Below are 21927 nucleotides of genomic sequence, written 5' to 3'. Positions count from 1 at the left end.
GGAGGCTGGTGGAAGCAGTGATCGGAGGACGGGCTCAATGTAATGCATGGAAAGGAATGAGGAATGCTATCAAATGCATGGTGTAGATATAATATGACCGATATTCAGTATTATGCATACAACATACTGGCTGCAACAGCCAAGCACTCAACTCAGGGTAACATACAATATATGGGTCAATATGGTGGTATTGATTCATGTGGGATTTGTGTATCAAGGAACATTGCCAATAAGCATCTTCAGAAAACGAATTTGTCATGTACTGTATCATATTCTGCTAAGCCTTTTTGTGTTTCTTCTCTTCAGGCGGGGATGCCTCTTACACATGAAATGATTTACTATGTCTGGCAGAGTCCTGTACAGACGCCATCTCCATCTCCCTCAATAGGACTGAAACACCATTGTAAGAAGATTACGTCTGGGTGCAGTGAATGGTGACTTGGAGGTATCTCTGCCAAGACATTTCAGATGTAATGGTATTAGATTTCAAGCTCTCTCTTGTACCGACCATATGTTGGACAGAAAACTGAGAACTGAAAAAATCAAATAAATCCAAAATGGGTGGGTATAGTCTAAACATGAAAATGTATTCACTTGGATCTTCATTTTCACCATCTTCAGTAACAAAACACCTCACTCATCAACATTTTAATATGTCTATACCATATGGTGATCCTGGTTTCATCCTCCTCCTGGTGCATATAATTATGAGCAGATGTTATTGGATGATTAAAGTGCAGTTGATCTTGAATGATTAGTGTTCCATCAGAGCATTTCCTTAAGTGGCGTCTTAATAAGAGAGGTGCTGGTGCGGCACGATTCACTTGGCTGTGGCATTGTGGGTAATGTACAGTAGTCCTGGTTCCAGGTCAGTGATGTCACCAGCTCTGTGTGAGTCATACACAGCAGTGTGTAAAACAACATTATCAACCAATGGGGAAACGTCTTGATAATATCAATACAATCCTTCTCTTCTTCACAATTAGTGAATATAGATACCAAGATAATATTGTAATCCCAATGGAAAAGCAGAAGAGGTTTTACCATACATTCACACACACACATATACTTCCTTTTAATCAGAGTCATTCGTTTGCGACTTAACCCGTGGTCTATCTGGAGGTCTCAGTGACTAGGTCTCTTCTGATTACAGTGTTCGCCCTGAAGGTTGGAGGTTCTATCCCCGGCTGAGTCATACCAAAGACTATAAAAATGGGACCCGATGCCTCTGCGCTTGGCACTCAGCATTCAGGAGATGGAATGGGGGTAAGGCCCTGCGACAGACTAGCGTTCTGGCCAGGGGGTGTACTTGTACATCAAGATGCCTCACACTATACATAAACAGGATAGACTCCTGCCCCTATGGGCCATTCTGAGTCGTGCGTTCCGGTGCACAAGGCTACTTGCTATCTGAAATGGAATTACATGGAAGTCGTTATTAGAGATTAGAGATCTCTTGTGGTTATCAAAGCTGTGGGTAAAACAACATAGAAACAAACAAGCTCCTATCGTGATTACCAGCAGCTATCCTGCTGGGCTAATTATTACATGAAAGGACTATGGTGCTGTTGATCTTACAGTGTGACAGAATTAGATGTCTTAATTAACTGTGGTTTTAAGGATGTCTTACATTAATTGCCATTAACTCCAATTCAGCTGATGAAGTCAGTGATCTTCTACATTATAAAGGCATATTATTGCATTGCAGTAATGTGAGGAAAGGCCTTAGAGAGAGCCTTATTTCCTGTGAATAAAAGGATGTGCTGTTGTTTCACATTATAATCATTGTTATTTCCAGCCATTTCCCAACATCAAATGAGTGTTAGGGCCAGGAGTCAGATAGTTACTCTCAAATCAACGAAGAGAGAGAACTCATTTACAAGAAGAATTTTCCGGCGGAATGGTAATTTGCTATTTCAACCTCGTGCCGACTTTGACCCTGTGCCCTACTCTTTTTGAAATTGCCATCTGATTACTGAGGTTCTATAAGAAGCACCAAAGATGGTACAAAAGTTTTCCAAACAGCCAGATGATTATGCTAGCTTCCTGTTTGATATCTCATTGAAATGTAATGCAGTTGCTGGTTCACATACATCTGCGATGGACAGCTGAAATCAACATATTGAATAGCTCTTGATTTCCTTTGTTGGAATCAAAACAGTGTGCTTTCATTTTCTTTTCTTTTTTTGGAAAACTCATGTTGCTTGTGCTTGAATATCTGAAACAAGTCTCTTCTAAAGTATTTGTTTGGTTTGTTTGTTTGTTTCGTACCCTTTAAAGGTTTTGCCACATATTATGTTGTAACTTGGTATCCATCCTGTGTAAAAATTATCCACTTAGCTGATCTCTCTCCTAGGCACCCAAATGAACCAAACAAGCTACAGTAACATCACACAGCTGTCCTTGGCCACGGCCCACCGGAGGGACAGAGAAGAGAGGGTAGCCAAGGTTTTGAGCGTGTGTAATGAGGTTTTTAGTGGTTGTTTGGACCAGGAGAAAACACAGTCAGGGTGAAGAGCAGAGGTCTGCTGCCCTGGTGGTTTGTGTTTGGGATCAATGATCATTAATCTTGCTGGAGAAACACTGGCTGCAGTTTTTGGGGAGTAGGATCGCTGACCTAAGTGCAGGACTCTCTCCAACTCGACCAATAGGGTTCAGTCATTTGGACACCACAGCACTTCTCCTCTGCTTTTGTCTGAGCAGTGTTTGGTGTGAGACCGACCAGCGCACACACACACACACACACACACACATACACACACACACCAACAGTGAGCAGATAGACATCATTGTCCTCTGTCCTTTTGTCTCACAAAGAGGAAGATTACTTTAATGTCCATTATCACAAGAAAACAACACACACACACACACACACATAGCCTACAAAAGGTTAGTTGTGAGGGCCTCACTCCTTCCTTCTCTCCAAGACAGCTTGAATAACTTATGTAAATGTCAGCCACTGTGCAGGAGCTAGCTCCCCTCTCCAAGCTCCGCTGCTTTGTTTTTGGGCACAGCGTGGAACTGTTACCCTGGGTGCACAAACAGGCTCAGCCTTGCTTGACTGGAGTCAAGGGCATTTAGTGACATGATACTAATTGAGGGTGGCGTAGGGCTATAAAAATACAAACGTATTTAACTCCGGGAGCATCACAGACCTGATAGGGCAGAGCTATAACTCCTCACCTCCCTATTACTTTCTGCACCTCCAACAGTAGATTCTAGAAGGATTAAAGTTCAATATAACATGTACAACAGTCGATTCTAGAAGGATTCTAGTTTTGTGACATATCCAACAGTAGATTCTAGAAGGATTAAAGTTCTACAGTATATGACATATCCAACAGTAGATTCTAGAAGGATTAAAGCTGAATCTAGAAGGATTCAAATGAATTGTGTGGCTCCCCCCCCCCCCTTCCTCCTGAGATCCAATATGCTGATAGACAGAAGCAGAAGAGGAAGATATACCCATTTGCAACTGTTATAGCCAATATGTGTCAGCCCTTTTTTTTGTAAAAAAAAAAAGGACAAGCAAGGTCATGAATCAATTTAATTAGCCTATCTTTTTTCCCTCATCCATTAAAGTAAAAGTTATTGTCACAAGGGGGAGAGAGAGAGTCCTCATATGCGTCCTGCTCTTGCAAATTACAAGTGTCACGTTTTTGTCTTGTTCACCATTTCTCCCAATGTCATTAAATCAGGAGCAGGGTGCAGTTAAATACCTCCTTGCATTTATTTTGACGCCGAGGCAGATGGTGTACCCAGCTCCACCAGAACAAAGCTGACTTTATTGAAAATTGCTTTATAAAAAGGCAGCGTGGAACTTGCACATCCCTGTGGCAACGATGCGAAGGAGGAAACAGCTTTGAAGTTTAGTGAAGGGTGGGTGGGGGCGGGGACATGCTTCTTATTATGAAGTCAGCACTTAATAGCACACCCGCTTAAGTTATCAAACCGCTTTGGTTCTCAGAGACAAGAAAACATTAACTCATGATGTGCCAATGTGTTAGCAGTGTTGGTAGCCTACAGTATGCCCTTGGTTGATCACAATCTTTTCAAAATACCACAGTATCTACTCTATTCCGAAAATCTATGTGTTTAAGACATAAAACATGCAGTCTTTTTTTCCATAGACTGGTGTGGTGGTTGGTGTTTCTTTCCACTGCCAGACTGTTGACTAGGAGTTGGATAGCACAATGGCACGGAGGACATATTTAATTCATCAGAGTCATTACTCACAATGACTAATTAATGCCAGTGGCGGATGATGAGGGATCAGAGCTCTACACAACTCCCTCTAGTGACCAACGAACTTAAGGCAAAACACTGACCTGAACCCTGCAGCTGGAATATTTGGCCATAAATAACTTCAATCAAACTGTCTTTGTCTTATGTTTAATGTAATTTTCATGTTATGTCTCGGGTCAACTGTGAAGAGACTGGCTTTAGATGTGAGATGAAACAGGGGGTCCCTAGAGTGTTTCATTGAGAGGAAGAGGGGATATTATTATGACACAATTTCAATTAGGGACTGAATCCTCCATGGCCCATTTGTACTCCAGACCTCCAGGAGCAAAAATAATGACAACGAAATAACACTTTTTCGCCTAAGACTACAGAACAAGGATATGTAAACAAGCTTCTTGTTATTGCGTGAACAGACCCTTGCCCTGTGGCGGTGGTACGGTTTTAATATTTAATACTGTGACTTCAGGAACCTACAGGCAGGCATGCATTTCTGCAAGAGGCCCAGATACCGGTATTCTATCTATCTAGATGAGATGTGGTTTGTAACATACTATTTAATAACTGGGATATAAATTATATACAGTACAGTACATTATTCTGGCAAGGGTCATTGGAGGAAACTGTGCCAGTATATGCTTGAAGTTCCTCAGCTGGGCTGCCCAACATTCTACTGATGCCACACACTCACGCATGCGCACACGCACACACACAACCACACACACACACACACACAGACGCACACACACACACAAACACAGACACACACACACACACACTCATGCACGCACACTCACGCACACACACCAGCTCACTAGCCAGGCTTGGGTCAGCTCTTCCCAGGGGCGAAGGAGAAATCACAGTGGATCTCATCTGGTCCATGTTCTGGGTGCATGGAGGAGCTCAGCTGGACCAGAGTCATGCACAACATGTAACTGTAGGGGAAGCCAAATCCATGATAACAGTTACATAAGCATTACAACAGGAATGTCCTATGTTTACTCCTTTGTCTTGAGGTAACTTTTAGTGATACAATGTATGGAGGTCAGGGGAGGCAGATGGTAGGTAGGAGGAGGACATCAGAGGACAGGCTCATTGTAGGTCATGTAATGGAATGACAATGAGTGTTTGATACCATTCTGTGTGTGTGTGTGTGTGTGTGTGTGTGTGTGTGTGTGTGTGTGTGTGTGTGTGTGTGTGTGTGTGTGTGTGTGTGTGTGTGTGTGTGTGTGAAAGAGAGAGAGAGAGAGAGATGACTCCAGTCAATGGTAAAGAGGTGTGAATCCCATTAGATCTATTTGAATGTTCCTTATGTTAAGTAATGCTGGTTATACTGCAGGCTTTGCCCCGCTACCTGACAGCCACGATTCCCTGTAATTAGGCTGACGTTTGCTCCCAGTAAGTACTCTGCCTTTGGAATTCACTGTGTGTCTCCAGGAATATCAAGCATATATTGCAACTTATTCAGCTAGATTGTATGAAAGAGTAATGATCCTTTTCACAAACTTTACTTTAGAGATAGGAGTTATCACTTTTTTTTTACCACTTTAAAAACATGCATCTCTACAATAATAACTACTTCATTCTCAACCTTTCATCTCCATGGATATCCTGCGCTTAGTGCAGGATCACAACATTGTGTTAGAATCAGCAGCTGAAATCTAAGACCATAATAATTAATATTTTAAAAAGACAAGCTAAAGTGAGTGACTATGAGATCACAAGCTTTAGTTTTTCTCTGGGTACCGAGGGAAGCTTCCTAAATATTGAACAACTCCAGAGGACGAATGAAAAAGTAAGTCGGTAAACAGAAACAAATCAAACTTCTCCTTCACTCACACTGCAGATGAAAGCATCTGTCTTCATGTCAGAAGCGAGGAAACCAACCTGACAGTGTTCTTAGTAATGATAACTACAGGCAACATATAAATGATTAACGAGAGGACGCTGTCGAAAGTGAGTCAGTCAAGCCAAGTTAGAGAAGCGGCTGATCGTGAGGGCTAGATCCCTCTCTCCTTCACTCTCCCCTCTCTCCCTGTCTCTCTCTCTCTCATTCACTCCACTCTCTTCATGTCTCTCTCTCTCTCTCTCCTTCACTCTCCCCTCTCTCCCTGTCTCTCTCTCTCTCCTTCACTCTCCCCTCTCTCCCTGTCTCTCTCTCTCTCATTCACTCCACTCTCTTCATGTCTCTCTCTCTCTCACCTTCACTCCACTCTCTTCATGTCTCTCTCTCTCTCCTTCACTCTCCACTCTCTCCCTGACTCTCTCTCTCCTTCACTCTCCACTCTCTCCCTGTCTCTCTCTCGCCTTCACTCTCCACTCTCTCCCTGTCTCTCTCTCTCTCCTTCACTCCACTCTCTTCATGTCTCTCTCTCTCTCTCATTCACTCCACTCTCTTCATGTCTCTCTCTCTCTCTCATTCACTCCACTCTCTTCATGTCTCTCTCTCTCTCGCCTTCACTCTCCCCTCTCTCCCTGTCTCTCTCTCTCGCCTTCACTCCACTCTCTTCATGTCTCTCTCTCTCTCTCCTTCACTCCACTCTCTTCATGTCTCTCTCTCTCTCGCCTTCACTCCACTCTCTTCATGTCTCTCTCTCTCTCTCCTTCACTCCACTCTCTTTATGTCTCTCTCTCTCCTTCACTCTCCACTCTCTCCCTGACTCTCTCTCTCCTTCACTCTCCACTCTCTCCCTGTCTCTCTCTCTCCTTCACTCTCCACTCTCTCCCTGTCTCTCTTTCTCCTTCGCTCTCCACTCTCTCCCTGTCTCTCTCTCTCTCCTTCACTCTCCACTCTCTCCCTGTCTCTCTCTCTCTCCTTCACTCTCCACTCTCTCCCTGTCTCTCTCTCTCATTCACTCTCCACTCTCTCCCTGTCTCTCTCTCTCTCCTTCACTCTCCACTCTCTCCCTGTCTCTCTCTCTCTCGCCTTCACTCTCCACTCTCTCCCTGTCTCTCTCTCTCCTTCACTCTCCACTCTCTCCCTGTCTCTCTCTCTCTCCTTCACTCTCCACTCTCTCCCTGACTCTCTCTCTCATTCACTCTTCACTCTCTCCCTGTCTCTCTCTCTCAACCGACTTTCACTATCTTGCTCTCAGCTGCCCTCTCCCCCTTTCTTCTAACACCAAACTAGACATATTCAATAACAATAGTTTGAATACATTATATTGGAAAGATATGAAAACTCAGATTATATAATATAACATGCAATCAAATCCCTCCATAAAATGTGTGTTGGCCCATGAAATGATAGACAGGCAACAAAAGGTCAATCATGATATGTCCCGGGCAGCATGCTACTAAAGGCTAGCGTGACCTTCATCCAGTGGCATTCTGGGAAACGGAGGCCATTATAATGTAACATAATTGAAACACAGTATTGTGATTAGGACAGGTTTTAATCGTTCTTTCAAGGAAAAGGGAAAGGTCAGACAGCGGACGGCCTGGTTCATTCATTATCATGTGTGCTCTGACAGTATTATGGCACGTATGAATCTGTTTCATGAGGGCACGGTTATCATATACCCTTATCGTTAAGAGGGGATTTATCCCTATGGGTCAATTGTAGCGAATGATCTATTGTACAGTACTACTCCTGCACGTGGAGATTTAAACTTAGGTTGTGGATGATCTCCAACTGAAACCAGAACATCCCCAGATTATCTTTTATGAAATTGATCATATCGGCCTTCATACAGTTTAAAAGCTACGATAAAACAATACTGTCTCTAATTTCACAACTTTGTGCAGCTACAACAACATCCATGTCATCCTCACCATATTGATTTTTCATTAATTCCGTGTACAAATCAAAACCTGTGTTATTTCTTTTTTCGTTTTCCTTTTTTTCCGATGAGTAAAACTACACCGAGGAGAGCTGCGTGCTCTATTCCCGCTGACACTAGGGGTAATTGGACCAATCCAGAGCTGAAATGTCACCACTCTTTTAATCTCAGGTGGGTCATTCCATCAGCTAATAAATGGCACCACTCCCCCCCCCCCCCCCCACTACCACCACCCCTGCATCATTCCCTCAGCTCCACTAATACATTACATTAAAATATAACACATAAAAGCCAGTGAATGGCACATCTCAGTGTGATTAGCTCACTTATCATGATCTTGTCTGCCTGCTACTAACTAATATAGCAGCTAATTTGTGATTGGATTAGGTGTTTCACTGTTTAGGATAATCAGAAGTCGCTGTGAAGATTAGCTATAGTGTAAACACTGTATAGATAGCCTACTGTATACAGTATGTTTATTTGCTCTCCTAATACAGTAAAAGCATATTCCCCATTATATTCTATCTTTTGCACCCTTTCAAAATTCCTCTTGTGTCTTCTACTGTACACCAAGGCAAATTGCTGTTTGCTGTTTGAATGTATTCTCTTTCATTAGCAGATCCTTGTCAGTCCAGGAAACATAATGTATTAATCTCTAGGGACCTAAACCTGGGTAAACACGAGAGCACAAAGTAATCACATCCATGTCATTTCAAGACAAGACTGCGGCTTCCTTCCTTCCTTCCTTCCTTCCTTCCCAAGTGACAACTTTCTCCGGTGCGACTATTTTGGCTTTAATTTCCACCAGCAATTACCCAAGACCGTATCTCATTTATATGGTAATAATGCCACTGATATAAGCTTTCAGCCAGTGCAGATCGCAAGCTAAGCAGGGTTGGTCTGCACTATCGTGGCCAGGGGCCTGCTCATCCTCCAACCTGACTGCCCCTAGGCTATAGGGGAAGGTGTGGCTTAGTTATGGTCAAACAGGAGGGTCAGTTTCTACTGAATTACCTGTATAGGGGGAAAGAGATTTTACACAGCCATTGTGTTGTAAATATGGCTTAGAGAGTGCTAGCTATCAGTTTTGGCAAACTTTGTGAGTTCAAAATGTTCCAGTACAATTTAGGATTCAATTTAAGATTCTCTTCATTACCTACAAAGCCCACAACAGCATGGCACCCTCCTACCTCTCTGACCTCCTCCTCCAGCACACCCCTACCTGCAGTCTCCGGTCAGCTGATGCCAACCTCCGTGTCCCTATCACCAGGACTAAAACGCCGGACCTGGGGGGAACCGGGCTTTCTCCGCTGCAGCCCCCACTCTTTGGAACACTCTCCCAAACCACATCAAAGAATCCAACTTTTAACTATTTTTATTGTTGTTTTTTCTGACTGTTGTTTTACTTTTTATGTATCTATCTATTCTTGTTCTCTCTATGGAATGTCGTGTATTTGAGTACTGAGAAAAGCGCTATACAAAATAAATGCATTATTATTATAAAAAGTTATAGAGCAGCCAGATGTGGATCAGCAGTTGACTTCAGAATGACTGAAAACTTCAGAATGTTAACAGAAACTGCTACTCATGTACTAAACAACAAAATAATTGGTCTGAAAACACTTGAAAGAGGTAAAGGTTAGGATAAACAAGCCCTCAGAACATCAAAGTAAATTCATAAGAATTGTTGGCTTCAAACTGGAAATATCCACCCAAAGTCATATTTCTCACTTTAACCAGATATGCTAATGGAACATTTGCAGGTGCTGAGAAACATTTTGGCAATGTCTCAGTTATATCTCCTTTTCACTTAAAACATTTCTCAGAGAGACTGTCTGGCCGAGTCAGGCTTTGCACAGCTGAGACGTGATTTGAATATTGACCAAAAACTTCAGAGCTGTTAATAGCAGTCACTGTTACCAGCTGCTAGTAGAAGGTCATGCAGAGATCACAGAGGGCTGATAGAATTGCTATGAACATGAAAGATGAGAGTAATGAGGTCGCAGGGAGCCTCTGTGCTCTGGCCTCGGCTTGTCAGGTCTGACAACTTTTAGGAGGGAGGACTTCCACCACTTTTAAAGGGGATTCTTAGCACAGTAGATTTTCTTGGGTTTTCTTTCTATTAGATAGTTAGCCTTCCAGTGATACAATAAACATGTAGATATCTATTTACAGGACATTATAAAGACACTTTTTGAGTATGGACATTTTGTCCCTTGGTTTCCTAGTAGCCCCAGCCTAAACATGAATAGTCTTTTGTAGTCTTTTGTCAGTCTCTATGACAACATCTGAATAATCCTTAACAATAATCAACAACAACAATATTAATCTAGATAATCTAATTACATTGTTTTGCTATTTTAACAAAAAAAACAGCAACATTTTCTTCAGCTTTTTTCCCTCAGTGTCTGGCATGTTGAGAAAGCCCTTTCTAAATGCCCCCTGCGACTAGACTGTCGTCTATACAGCAGTAAGAGTACAGTAATGAGAGAGGGAGTATTGATTTCAGATGAAAAACACTCCATTGCTTTTCCTTAACCTTGACTCCCAACTTCCCGAGGCTGTCTGTTTCAATTTTGCCTCGTTGGAATTCTTGTCCTCTAATCTGGGACGGATTGCATTAACTCTCTTTTCTGCATCGCTTGGCTTCTGCTCTTTGCTTAGTTGAAACAAAATGAAACAAACAAAAAAAAATCGATCCCAAATTAAAGGTTACTGTAATACATTTGAAAAAAAGAATAAAACATCATTACAAAATTGATCACAAAAAAGAAAAATTGGGGGCCAAAGCTAGAAAGACACAGAGATATAGTATAGTAAAGCTTCTAAATACGTCTTGAGTCATGACATGGCCCAGCCAGCCTCACTCAGTCACACAGAGGAGTGTAGACTGCCTGTATTTTCATGCTGTGTTCTAGAACTCATTTGAAATCAGCCGTCTTGGCAGGTCAAGTTGTGAGAGGTATAAGGCTCATGGCTGAGTCGAGCTGCGGAGGTTGGTGTCCTGTTTAACAGGCGGAACGTCTCTCCTCTCACCACGGAGGGTGTTTAAACAAACGCGCCTTCAGAAGGGGGGAGAGACCTTCTCCATGTGCTGCTGCTCTGCCTTGTTTGAGTTCTGGGGTTCTGCCAGTGAGTCTGTGCCACAACAACAGCAAGTAGCCATGGAGGGCAAGATCAAGTTTATTGAAGTGTTATATAAAAAAAAATGTAAATGTTATAATGAACTGAAATATCACTAGATATTTGATGAATGTCTGCTGTTCTTCAAAGGCTGTCAAAGAGGTGTTAACCTCCGCTATGTGAGCCAAAGGTCTACTTTCTGTATGCAGGGCTGAAGCGAGGCAACAGTACCCCCTGCCTCTCCCACTGTGAACTCGGCCCGTGTGAAGGAGAGGTGCCGCTGAGAGCCTGAATAATTCAGCCGGTCCGCTGAGTTCAGGCTGCCACGTACAATAACAGGGGGGCACAACCTGCTGTAAGACGGAGAGAGAAGGAAATCACTCCACCCTGGTAGGAGGGAGGTAATGATACCACGGACGTATCAAAATGGTCTTTTCTCATTCTTAACTTCAGTGATAATATGGGAAAAATAGGTAGGAGCTGGGTATCAATGTTTAAGGGTTGGATGGCTGATAATTAGGGGCAGTTTCAGCATGCTTACAATTATAGAATAGGCAATGACAAATGTAATCTATGAAGAAGGCATGATCGTATGTTTGTTTCGAATAATGAAGCGGGAGTTTGCAGACACACATTTCTCGATTTGGTTTCTCGAGTGTGTATTTCCATGGGGATTGCACAAAAAATGGCACTGGGGGCCAATATCCATAACACAAACAGATGATGAACAACCTCTTGAGATGCATGTGTGTATCATATTTTGCTTACATAGGCCTACTCACAACTTCCAGATTTTGTGATTCAACAACGTCATAAAGTATGTTTTTCTTCCTCGCTCCTAGATTGTATGCCATATGTCAGCATTTGTTTGCAGCGTCCCTATCATGCACAAGTTATTAACTTTAACGATCTCCTGTGACCGTCATAGAAAGTGCATACTGTACATCTTCACTAATGTCATGCCAGATGCAACAAAATTAGATGTGGCTACAGACGTGCACATAAATCTCACAAACATTGCGCGACTATATTTCAAAGTTGCCTACCATATGCAACGTGATCAGACCTTCAGAGTCTATATCACAGAACTCTTTCTGGAGGGGCTCGAACCCAGGTTCCCTGCTCGCTGAACTCAAGCATCTACCACTAGACCAATGAATACATCCTTGTGGTCTGAGGGCGACAATCTGGCTTACAAGTCTCCAGGCAAGGTTACTCATCACGCAAGCCTGGTTCCAAACCACCTTCACTACACACACACTTCCTCCACACTACTAGCAATAACTAGGATATTAGCCTAGTGGTGAGTGACAACATAACGGTCTTTGCTGTAAATTACGTAGCCATGTGAATCTTAATGATGGTGAACTGCTGGAGCTTCAGGGCTCGTCTTGGTTGATAAATGGCTGTAGCATTAGCTTTATGTGCTGCTAATTTTAAAGGGTCATTTTTAAACACGCAGTAATGATCTCGTTATCAAAACAGCACTGCTTCTGCTGCTCTATTGCTCTCTAATCACTGTGAGGTAATCAAACCAACCTCCCACCTGACACACCTAAAAAAACGCTTACTGTAAATGATTTGTCCCTGATGACTTTGGTTCAGGGGTGAATCAATCATTCATGACTTCCCTATTGGCCAATGGGAAAAGCCAGTGCACTCTATTTGAATGGAGGTTAAGATATCCAACCCGTGGTACCACTGAGGGTTGTCAATGTAACTGGGAAAGTGCACACACACGCACACACACACACACACACACACGCACACACGCACACATGTACATACAAGCATGCGCGCACACACACACACACACATACACACATGTACATACAAGCACGCGCGCGCGCGCACAAACACATACACACACACACATACACACATACACACACAAAGACAGGGGGCTAAAATAGCCCCAGGAAAAGGACGTACACAACGCCATAAAAGGGATTTGAAGACTGAGCTATCTGGAGACTGTTCTATCATGGACAATCACAGAGGGACCATTCTATCGATGGACACTAGCGGGCGCCACAAGCCACCTGGTCAGGGGCTGCCAAAACTGCCTATAATCAATCATCAACCCCTTTAAATGCAGCTGAATGGGAAGGGCCAGTCAAGCCTGAAGAAAACTGTGACCTTTTGGAGGCACCTGATGGTGCTATGATGGGAGTGGAAAATAGGCCTCTCAAAACAGTTGAGGAGGCAACCTCTCTAGACATGGAGGAGCCGCTTGGCCTTGAGGATGGACTGATAACATTGGAAATGATCGTAGAGGAATTTGAGAAGAAGTACTTATGATTTGTGTGTGAGTTAAAGGAATGCACATGTGACAGGCTGTGAAAGTATAAAAAGACAATAGTTCTCTTCATTTTTCCAGCTTCTTCAGACAGACAAGCTTACTGCCTCATCCAGGGGAATATATCCTTTTATTTACTCTGCAAGGAGAGGTAACTACAAACTTGTATTGTACGGAAGGTTGCTGCAGATCTTATATACTCAATTCTCACAGGGACAAATTATTAGCTCATCACCTAGGCCAGCAGCAGCTGTTATCCAAGGAAAGGAAATTATGTTAACTGTGTATTAAACATGTATTAACTGTGTATTAACCGTGTAACTTGTTTGGTTTTTATGTGTGAAATAAAAGGGAATTCTCATAAATAGGCAAATTCACAAAAGGCACCAGTAGGTGTGAAGGTCTGGTTTCTTTACCGCTGCGTGTAGCTTATCCATGCTTGAGGGATGAATGGATGACATTCTATTTCTCTAGTCTTCCTACCCTGACCATAGGAGGTTTGAAATGCCAGGTCAATGTATGAAGGTTCTCATACTTATTAGCTCTATCTGTTTTTTAGAAAATAGGATTCGAGAGGAAAAGTACACTGTCCTCTTAACATTTCTCCTCGTCGCTTGTCTCAGGAGAGCCTTAAATCACGCCTCCCTAGGCCCTCTTATCCCGACGAGTTACGGTTTGGAACCCTAGTCTGTTATAGGGTTATGTAGTAATAAGGCTGAGGTTTAAGTAGTTAATTCGAATTGGTTGTTCCTCATGGCAAAAGCCTACATTACTGCAGGGATTTTGAACAATAGGTTGAAAGTGGATCCAGGAAAACTGGGCAAGACATGCACACGCAAGCACACACACACACACACACACACACACACACACACACACAGACACACACAGATGGGTGCATGCAGAACCCTGGTTAGGATGCTGGAACGTTGACAAAAACTTTGACAAGCCTTGAAGCGACAAATTAAAACGAGCTCTTGCAGTAGACTTTAACTGCATGTTAATAAAGGAAAACATTTAGTCAATAATGCTGCTCTAATTACACTCGAGTTGATTCCCCCCCTGGAGCCTCAGCAGTAACTACATCACGTTGATGGCTGAGTAATTACCTCAACACAGAGGCTGATGCAATTACCTAAGGGTCATTAGATGATATTGAAGAATGTGGTTTAAGCAAATGGAACATACTGTATTGCTTCGGAGGAGGGTTTTCATAGGTTACCTCGGAAGAGAACAGGTGATGTATATGTATATATATATATATACACACACTCACAGGCCACTTTATTAGGTACACCTGTTCAACTGCTCTTTAACGCAAATATCTAATCAGCCAATCACATGGCAGCAACTCAATGCATTTAGGCGTGTAGACATGGTCAAGACGACCTGCTGAAGTTCAAACCGCAGCATCAGAATGGGGAAGAAAGGTGATTTAAGTGACTTTGAACATGGCATGGTTGTTGGTGCCAGACAGGCTGGTCTGAGTATTTCAGAAACTGCTGATCTACTGGGATTTTCACGCACAACCATCTCTAGGGTTTACAGAGAATGGTCAGAAAAAGAGAAAATATCCAGTGAGCGGCAGTTCTCTGGGCGAAAATGCCTTGTTGATGCCAGAGGTCAGAGGAGAATGGCCAGACTGGTTCGAGATGATAGAAAGGCAACAGTAACTCGAATAACCACTCGTTACAACCAAGGTATGCAGAAGACCATCTCTGAACGCACAACACGTTGAACCTTGAAGCAGATGGGCTACAGCAGCAGAAGACCACACCGGGTGGTGATCCTGTCAGCTAAGAAAAGAAAACTGAGGCTACAATTCGCACGGGCTCACCAAAATTGGACAATGGAAGATTGGAAAAACATTGCCTGGGCTGATGAGTCTCGATTTCTGCTGCAACATTCAGATGGTAGGGTGAGTGTATATACATACATACAAGCAGCTTAATCAATAATCTATCTGAGGTGAACAACCTTCTGTTTAGACAAAATTGCCTGTGGGTTATGCTGTATGTTGTTAGTAGTGTACTGTCCTGATGTAAACAGAAAAACGCAGGATGCTTCTAGTCTGAAGTAACTTTGCCGTGACTGTAAGATTATAGGCCTGAAATATGACTGTCCCTTGGGACCACTGCTTTGGCAAATCAAATATTGAACTCTGTTGCAAAATACATTCAAGCTGGATATCCACAAAGTTCTTTGGTTGTAATCATTCTTGAATCAGAATATCTGGAATTCTCTCTCTCTCTCTCTCTCTCTCTCTCTCTCTCTCTCTCTCTCTCTCTCTCTCTCTCCGCCATATAACTACTATATCATGCTATAACTATATCATGTTTGAGTTCTAAACCTTATCTTCAATACATGGGCCCTCAGCTTCAATGAGGTACAGTATGTTACCACACACACATGCACACACACACACACACACACACACACACACACACACACACACACACACACACACACACACCCTGTAAACCAGGGTTTCGCCACAGGGTCCCTGTGTGTACTTAAGTCTTTATTTCAAATAATTTACACAGATTATTAAAACGTAATTACACTGAATGATATAAAGCTATTGACATTACTCTGAGGATAATGGGACGTACATTCATTGTGAGTTCTGTGGCAGGAGCAGGGTTGCCAGGGTTGCCAGGGTAGCTGGGTTTGCCAGGGTAGGCACTGTCTGTGGTCGTGACAGGTCTAGCAGTGCCAGTGTGACAGTGACAGAAAAGTCTGGAGCCACAACACCTACACAGCTTGAGTCTGTGCAACACTGTACTCTCGCTGTCCCTTTGTGTGTGTGTGTGTGTGTGTGTGTGTGTGTGTGTGTGTGTGTGTGTGTGTGTGTGTGTGTGTGTGTGTGTGTGTGTCTCTCTCTCTCTCTATCTATCTATCTCTCTCTCTCTACAAACCCTATATACTTGCTCTCTCTGTCCCTCTGTCTCTGTATCTTTGTCTCTCTTTTTCTCTCGCTCTCTTTCTCTCTCTCTCTTCCTCTCCTTCTCCCCCTCCCTCTACCTTTCTCTCCCTCTCCCTCTACCTCTATCTCTCCTTCTCCCTCTTTCTCTCTATCTCTCTTTCTCCCTCTTTCTCTCTCTCTCTTCTCCTCAACCACTCAGTCAGATACCTCCTCCTTATCTTGGCTTGCCCTGTGTTGCAAGAGATCAATGTCTCCCAATGGCCCCCTGCCCCCTCCAAACTGACTGAAGAAACAAATGAGAAATGATGCTGTTGGAATTATGTGAAAATCCCTATCTCACCATCAGTAACTATAGAGCGCCCCCTAGAGACTCATTTGGCACTCTTCCCCAAAGATCAACACCAACATAACAAAAACAGCCAGCCAGATAAAAAGGGAGGATGGGAGACACACTAAAATATGTTTGTTTCTCTCTTGATCGATTTATGAAGTCAATATTTTTATAGCTCACACAAAAACACCTGCACCAACTACTGAAGGTGGTTCAGAACTACATTTGAACATTGATTCCTCTATGAAAAGCACTCCAGTGAAGCAGTAACATGACAATATAGTACTGTGTACATGCAGTTGTTCCCAGCAACAGAAACAGACAAACCAACTAGAAATGTATGATTAGTGGAGGTTATAGTGACAGTGTGTCTGGGCGTTGTGTACAGGTTAGTGATCAGGAAACATGCTTTGTTAAGTGGCAAGGGCCATATAAGCAGTTTCATCTCATTAGACACACTTTAATATCAATAAACCTGCTTCATGGTTGGAAAGGTCAGATTCAATTAAGAGTGCAGGAGATATTCTTCTTCTGTGTGAAAGCGTGTTATGCTGTATGCTCCACTGATTAGATTTGTTCATATTCACACATGCTTTGATTAGCTATTTGTCTAAAGAGGGCAAGTTAGAATTAGCAGAGGATATTGTAGCTGATGTGTTGCATTTTAATCGGCAATAACCCCCGCCCCCATTAGACAGAATGTTTGAACACCCTTGTTCAGTTTGATGATTCAATACACAAAAGATCTATCCTCCCTAAAAAGTTTGTTTTTCAGAAACATTTGCAATAGTGCATTACTAATGCTCAAAGAGCAAGCAGACAACCAATATGAACCTAGGGGGGATTTCTGAAAACAGAGTGTCTAGCTTTACCTTTGACTTCGGGCTTACAGCAGAATGTTAGCATTCGTTCCACATTGAAGTTGGAGCCAGGATTTGACTGAGGCAATGTTTGCCTGGGACTTCATATAATCTACATGACACACTGTCTGCCACGGGAGGAATCAGAAATAGCTGGGGAAAATATAAACAGTGAACAGAACAAAGAGGAGACGTTTAGAACAGTGTCTGCTTGAGGTTGAACACAGGTTCCCCCAGGAGACAGAGACAGCTAGGCTGGGAAATGTGCTTCGGAGAGGAACAGATATCTCAGGCTGGCGCCCCGACCATAAGTTAGACATTGTTATGAAAGTAATAGAATGTTATATAATGGTATAAAATGTGAAAGAACAGAATAGAAAGAAACCACTGTTCTGATAAATTGCCATTGTGGGAATCCAGCAAAGAGTATAACGATTGTATGATGGAGAACTGATTACTTTCTGTTTCTCAGATCCACAGAAATCCCCTTTACTAGGTAGGTAATTAGAAAGTGAACAAACGTTGGTATTGAGTGGTTTGCTTAACTAAGAATGTGGCTGTAATGGTTTCTGTTGATTACATGGCCTTTGACAGAAATAGCTCTACGGGTCACTGCAGCAACAGCCCCCTTCCTGCTCTGAGCTGAAAAAGGATTTGCCTTTTGCAACAGAGTGAATATAGTGAAATACATCCTAGACAGCCTCTATATTAGCCAACATGTACATAACGGAGCAATTAGAAATTTGCTATGTAATATCAGACTTGATGAGAATGAATGAATCCTCAAAATGGATGGCTTCAGATAAACCCTGCACACAAAAAACGTAGAAACAGGTGCAGTTCAACTGCAGCCTAACGTTTCTCCCTCTACTGAGGGAAGGGCGAGGTTTGCCTGCATTCTAGCCCCATCTGCTGGTGAACATCCTGACATTCCTGTGTTAGTATCACCATATCAAGATATTTTTTTTATCACAGACATTTATTCAACATAGCCTTTTCACATATAGCAGAGACAATTTCAAGAGAAATAAAACCAATGTCAAACAGTGTAGGTCCTCTTTCGACACAGTGACGCACTTTCCAACATGTCACACCATAAAGGTATTCCAACTCCATTCACTGGAAACACAGGCAAACCTCCTCTTAGGAGAGCTGTGTAGCCAGGTCCTCTTGCAACACAGTGACGTACTTTCCAACATTAGTATTACGTCAATTCCCATAACTCACACCATAGTGGTCTTACAGCATGGTAGGAAGGCTGAGTGATGAATAGGAATGCCAGTGTATCTCTTTCCTCCACAGTTGCACTCTTCATGGGGGCAACGACGGTTACTGAGGCAACCTTATGTCACCATACAATATGGTTCAACCTCCAGCTTGCTTTGCTCATCTCTTCAGGCGATGACGTCTGTACAATGTCTTGGAGGGCATTCTCTTTCAATGGGATAGAAAAAAGGGTTTCCCAACTAACTGTAACTTATAAATTCTGTACGAGCCAAGGCCAACAAAATGTCAACAGAATGTAAAGTCAACAAAATGTCACACTGCTTGGCTGGGGGACACTGTGGTGCAGTGTCCAGATTTGAATCTATGGGTCTTAACAATGTGTCTGTTTGTTATTACATAACAGCTTATCTTTGATCTGAAAGTCTGTCAGCCAACAATGCGCCTGTAAAAGACACCATTGAAATGAACTGATCACAAAGCAGACCACATTAAACAAATCACTAACAGTGTGTTACAATAACAGCCTGAGAGGAAAGGTCCAAATCAACAGCAGAGAGGACGTCCACATGTGGAGACCACAGTTCAGACAGGATGGGACAGAGATGTCATATGGGAGTACTCTACTACTGGTGGAGGTAGAAATTGGAGGACGGTCATTGGAGGACAGTCATATTTCAGGCCTATAATCTTACAGTCACGGCAAAGTTACTTCAGACTAGAAGCATCCTGCGTTTCTCTGTAATATATGGAATGGAAGGAGGAATGGTATCCAATACCTGTTGAATACCATTCCTCATTCCATTCCATGCATTACAATGAGCCCGTCCCCCAATTTCTACCTCCACCAGTAGTAGAGTACTCCCATATGACATCTCTGTCCCATGGAATGGAAGGAGGAATGGTATCAAACACGTGTTGGATACCATTCCTCCTTCTATTCCATGTATTACAATGAGCCCGTCCTCTTCCACTGCTCTACGAACACTTCTACTAACACTTGTGCCGTTGGTTTGTGTACCTGAGGAGCCCGTGGAGGAAGAGGAAGAGGCCCTGCCACAGATTAACTGGAATACCTATCAGTGGGCAGCTGGCTTGTAAAGATGTCCTCAGCAGCCCGGGCTACATGTGCCAGACAGCTTATGTGGCTCAAAACATAAATCTTTTTTTTCCCTTGAAAAAAGGGGTACATCAATGACAATTGGAATATAATAAACCATTTGAGTAATGGTCGAGGCCTACCACACAAATGGAGAATAAATATGCATTTCAACATTGATCTTGTAGGAGGAATGTGATATCCAATTCAACAAATCAATCCACAGAGAGAGAGAGAGAGAGTCCATTGAAGAAAAAAAGAGTTCCTCCGAAAAAGAAGAGGCGTTTCCTGCACCACCCCGATCTCCAGCGCCTTCATGTAGATGATTATAGCTGTGAGAACAGAGAAAACCACAGTTATGTAGCTAGCAAGGCCATGGCCTCCCTCCTTCCCTCCTTCCCTCAGTCCCTCCCAGCTGCAGAGCCTCCCTCTCGTCTGGAAGCTGTTGAGTTGATCTCCAGATGTTCTGAAAACTCTTCTGGGACACACAAATGTAACTGTGAATAACAAAGAGGGGTCTGCTCAGGAACACAAACACGATCAGACACTGAAGCACATACCAACCACATGTGAGGAAAATAATGGCTCACAAAAACCACTTGGTAACATTCTGTTGCAAGATCTTTAAAGGATGCAGGCTATATATCAACCTTGTGACAATGCTTCTGAAGCTCTTCCATGTGAAAATACAGTCACTACGTTTCTTTTTCAAATTCTGGGTAAAAGAGAAGCCAGGAGAAAGCCAGGTGTCTTTGACTTGGTGGCTGTCCAGGAAGCACAGGTTGTACAGAGAGAGAGATAGAGAGAGAGAATGAAAGAAAGAAAGAAAGAAAGAAAGAAAGAACATGAAAGAGAGCAAACATCTCATGCCAGTTGACTCAGGGATCTTGTTAGACGACAGCACTGGCAGAGAGAAATGTGCTGCAGGTCCTTTTGTACACGCAGGCAAGTGGACCAAACAAAGGCTTATTGAGGAATCTCCTGGAAGCCCGTGCTGTTGGAATGGAATGCCCCCTCTCTTGTGCGGCTCAGTGCTAGAACTGTAATCACTCACCCACTGGGTCTGGTAGACACTGCAGTCCAGTGACAGTGACCCCACATCCCTCTTAGCCTTAAATGCCTCAATGAAACCTATTAGTTGAACACAGACGGGCAATGGGCCAGTCATTGTTGTCAACAAAATGTGGTGCAGATATATCAAACGAATTGCTCTCTGTCTTTATTTTTGTCACTAGTTCATCCGTTTACTGATTGAAACAGAGGTGGTTCTGGTTTGGATCTTGTCATTGCTGATGATGATGCTTTTCAGTTGGGCTTTTATGTCTGGCATCAACTTACTCATTGTAAATGATTTACACACAATATACACACTGAATTTTTCTTTGTATGAAACTGCCTATGCTGCCCTAAATAATTGCAACTAATATGCACAACCATGATCAAAAGTTAAGTGATGTAGTATGCGTAATGCAATGGCTGATTATCCTTTTGTTTTATGCAAGGTTTTAAAACGTTTTTAAAAGGGTGAGCTACAGTTGTAGAATGGGTAAAACAAAAGTGCGTTTTTATCCGAATGGACTATTCTAAATAGTGCGGTACTAGGCTATCCTCTATTTTCCTCTACAAATCGTGATTGAGAAGGAGGAGTTTTCGCCACAGGCTTCTGAGCGAGAGCGGCTGTTATGTAAGCAATACATTGCGCGCCTCCCATCCAGCTGTTCTCCTGAGGTTCCGGGGACCGTCTGAAAGCATTGCGCCCTGCCTGTCTAGAACTGAGCTCTTTCTCTTCGAGGCAACTTTATAGAAGCAATCGTATTGTAAACAGTGCGCTTTCCCTAGGCAGTGTCCTTAAATGGCTGCGGATGGGACGAAGCTCAGAGGAACGCAATAACATTGGAAAGTTTTCTCCATCCCGACTCGAGCACATAGGCACTTTATCGAACTTTTCAGTCTAGACTTTTAGTGTAGCATACATTTTGTTTTTTTTGTTTTTTGCTTCATATTCGTGTTATTGATTATTCCATTCCTATAACTATTTGTC

The sequence above is a fragment of the Argentina silus genome (genome assembly GCF_951799395.1).
Source record: "Argentina silus genome assembly, chromosome: 13".
NCBI lineage: Eukaryota > Metazoa > Chordata > Actinopteri > Argentiniformes > Argentinidae > Argentina > Argentina silus.
This window is presented reverse-complemented; position numbering follows the sequence as displayed.